Below are 3,645 nucleotides of genomic sequence, written 5' to 3'. Positions count from 1 at the left end.
ACACACACACACACTTAATTCTGAATTCTGTGAAAAGCACAGACAGGAAAAACACACACACACACACACACACACACACACACACACACACACACACACACACACACACACACACTCTCTAAACAAATACACACACTACCTCAACCTAACCTAACATTCACATACAAAGATGATGAAGAGGACAACAATGAGCAGGACGACTCCGAGAATGATGCCAAAGATAACCTTCTTCAGCACCTTCTGCATGTTGACCCTGTCCTCCTGCAGGTTCACCCGCCCCTTCTCTGTCTTGACCTGTGAGTCAAGGACACCATCTCCCCTTGATCCCTCACCAGCTGCACAATCTCCTATGGTGGTGATAGTGGTGGTTACTTATGGTTATAGTTGCAGAAGAGTAAATCAAGAAATAAATGTAATGTAAGAAATAAAATAACAAAAAGATAAATGTAATGGAATAAATAAATGGAGGTATCATGTTTCTGGAAGGGCTGCTGTTGGAGTTTGACACATTAATTAAAATGAAATTAAATAAATATGTGCAGTAAAATAAAACTTAGCAAAATAAAAAAGCAAAAAGTTAAAGAAAATTCATAAATAAGGCAAAGAAAAAAAAATGGAATATATAGTGGGCATCAATAAATAAAAGAGAATGAAAACAATAAAATAAAAAAAAAGACAAAAAATTTAATAAATAAATAAAAAAATAAATAAATACTATAAAAAAAGATCAGCGTGTACTTACCTAGAGACATAACAAGGTGGTCCTGGAGCTGTCCTACAAGCGCTGCAACACCTCTATCCACTACATTCCCAACACAAAAACACCCCCAAACACCACTCCAAACATCCTAAAACACATGCAAACACACACAAAACACCCCAATACACACATAAAAAATGCTAACCAGTCTCAAAATACCTCAGTTAACCTCAAACCACACCCAAATAATCCCTAACCAGCCCACAACCTGACCTAACCATTTCTTCCTGCCTCCCTAGCTCACCCCAAAACACATTCAAAACACCCAAAATCACTTTAAAGGGCAGCCAAGATCATCTAAAACATTCCAAAATACCCTAAAACCACCAGAACACACTCAAAACACCTCCAAACACACAAAAAATACACTCACGAACATATTCAAACACCTACAAAACAAACACGAACAAACCAAAATGCACCCAAAACACGCCAAACACACTCAATCACCTAAAAAACGCATCCAAACACATTAAAAAGTCTGACACTCTCAGGCAAAGAAAATATTACAAAGAAAGAAAGGGCAGCATAGAAAACTAAGCTAAATATTGTTGTCTTAGGATTTCCCTGTTTTGCTTCTTTTCTCCTTTGTTTTCGGTCCTCCTTCCCTATTTATCCTTTTTTCTTCCTCCTACAACTACGATCTACATGCCTGAGTTAAGAAACACACGGAAAAACGTCAAAAATACTAGAAATTACTCGAAATATTGAAGATAAGGGTCTGTGGCAGAGACCCCCCCCGGCCCCCTGATGACGTCACACCTGAGGTCGTGACGTCACGCCAGGATACGTGCGTAACGTATTTCATTTTAAAATTGACCCATAGAAAAAATGGAGCTAGGTTGGAATGCATTATATATTCTGACTTGATAATTACTTTAATAAATATTCATAATATTATAACATCTCCAGCCTCAGTAGTATGAAAGAAATATCAATATGAATTATGAAAAAAACGTTGGAACATTTGACCCCATTAAAACCATTGAAAAGTCTACCTATTTTTTCACTTAACAGAAATAAAAACACTTTAAAAATATGAACTATCTTTTCAATCAATTAAAACTTACCTAGAACCAGAAGTAAACGAATGAAAAATAAATCTGTAGAAAAAAGTGTTGGAACCTAAACACGAATAAAAAACATTGAAAAGTCCACCCATTTTAACTTAATAGCAATGCAAAGCACTTTAAAAAATCTGAACTATTTTTTCAAATAACCTAGAGTTACTTAAAAGCTCAAATAAGGAAATAAGGAAATAAAAAATGTCAACATTTCGACTTTTAACAGGACCACAAATCATTTTAAAGTCCACATATTTAACTCAACAGGACGGCAAACCAGTTTAAAAATCATAAGCGATTTTTTAAAGTATAAAGAACTTCATTATAGCCTCGAATAAAAAAGCCAACAATGGGGTTCCGTAAAATTCAGCCCAAAAACAGGCCTATAGTTACGTTATAAACAACAGCAAATACAACACATTTCCTTAACAAAAGCCTCAAAACCACTTCATAAGCAACGAAACATTTATACAAACCATAAAAAATTACTTAGAAACCGAACTTAAAGAGTTAAGGAAAACGAAAATATATTGGAACCGAAGAGCAGGCTGGGGCCTGTAGAGATCAAACATGGCGGCCGCTAATTTGCCTGAATTACTCTGTTATCACACTAAAGCCAGGCAATGGCGATATACCTCACAGGCGGACATGAAAATTCGAACTGAGGCTACATTTTGTGACATGTTTGGCTTACAATACGTGAGAAATAAAGCAAATAATGGCTGAGTAGGGACGACCTATGTCTACCGCAGATGTCATTTTGACGATCCTTCATTATTTTTTACTAAATTTCAAGCTATATCGCGACTCAGATATAAACATAAGTAAAATATAAATCGATAATCTCAAAAAGTACCCTAATAACGAATAATAATGAAGAACTGAAAGACGCTACTGGAGGGAGGAGGAAGGGTTGAGTGTTATGGTGTAGGCGGTGATGTTAACCGAGGCAGTCATTGCTGTACTCACATTACATTAAGTAGCCGTGTCTCTCTAGTGATGCTTGGTGGTGTTTGATGCAGGAGGAAGCTGCAGGGAATATGGAAGCACTGGTCACTAGTGTCTGTGTGTGTGTGTGTGTGTGTGTGTGTGTGTTAAGACTGACCAATGCCGAGGAAAACATTCTGCTTCCATCACTGTCATTAAGCAGTCGTGTCTCTTTGATGATGCTTGGTGGTGTTTAATGCAGGAGGAAGCTCCAGGGAATATGGAAACACTGGTCACTAGTGTGTGTGTGTGTGTGTGTGTGTGTATGGGGCAAGACTGACCAGTGCTGACCAAAATACTCCTCCTGCCCTTATGTTCATCCCCCCTTCTCTCTGTCCGTCTCTCTTTGTCGCGCACACACACACACACACGCACACACACTGCCTGCCGCCACTGTATTGGCGGCGTTAGAGACCGGAAAATACATGAAAAACACGCAAATCTACAGCGAGCGAAATGTCAACTACCGACCACGAAATGTAAACACAGACAGCAGATCTCTCTCTCTCTCTCTCTCTCTCTCTCTCTGCACAAAGATGAAGGGCGAAAACAAACTAAGGGAAATAAATAAATGGCCAACTGGAGATTATCATTACTTCTAGTATTCAATAATTGGTATATATATATATATATATATATATATATATATATATATATATATATATATATATATATATATATATATATCCACTTCTCTCTTCCTCCTTCCAGTTTATATGAGGCGCGCGCCGCAACAACGACGTAACCGAGAAATGGAAGTTTCGAGAAAAACGCGCTCAAAGTTAAACACTGATTGCGCACAATAGGATACCCTTAAATAAGTAAGTATTATAC

At 37.5% G+C, this 3,645-nt stretch overlaps 1 long non-coding RNA gene across 1 annotated transcript in view; it reads right to left on the bottom strand.

Moving 5' to 3' along the window:
- Positions 1-3,374, bottom strand: part of LOC135110394 (uncharacterized) — a 5,074-nt gene extending 1,700 nt beyond the window's left edge. Inside the window, exons 1-2 of the long non-coding RNA XR_010273235.1 lie at positions 743-3,374; positions 1-347 (exon numbers count right to left, since the gene is read on the bottom strand). The exon at positions 1-347 is cut by the window's left edge and continues 1,700 nt beyond it. This is a non-coding gene — a long non-coding RNA (uncharacterized LOC135110394). The remainder of the gene's footprint in view (positions 348-742) is intronic.
- Between the last annotated feature and the right edge of the window lie 271 nt (positions 3,375-3,645).

The sequence above is a fragment of the Scylla paramamosain genome, chromosome 20 (assembly GCF_035594125.1).
Source record: "Scylla paramamosain isolate STU-SP2022 chromosome 20, ASM3559412v1, whole genome shotgun sequence".
Taxonomy (NCBI): Eukaryota; Metazoa; Arthropoda; class Malacostraca; order Decapoda; family Portunidae; genus Scylla; species Scylla paramamosain.
The sequence above is the reverse complement of the archived record's forward strand: the minus strand, read 5'-3'. Positions and strand labels throughout refer to the sequence as shown.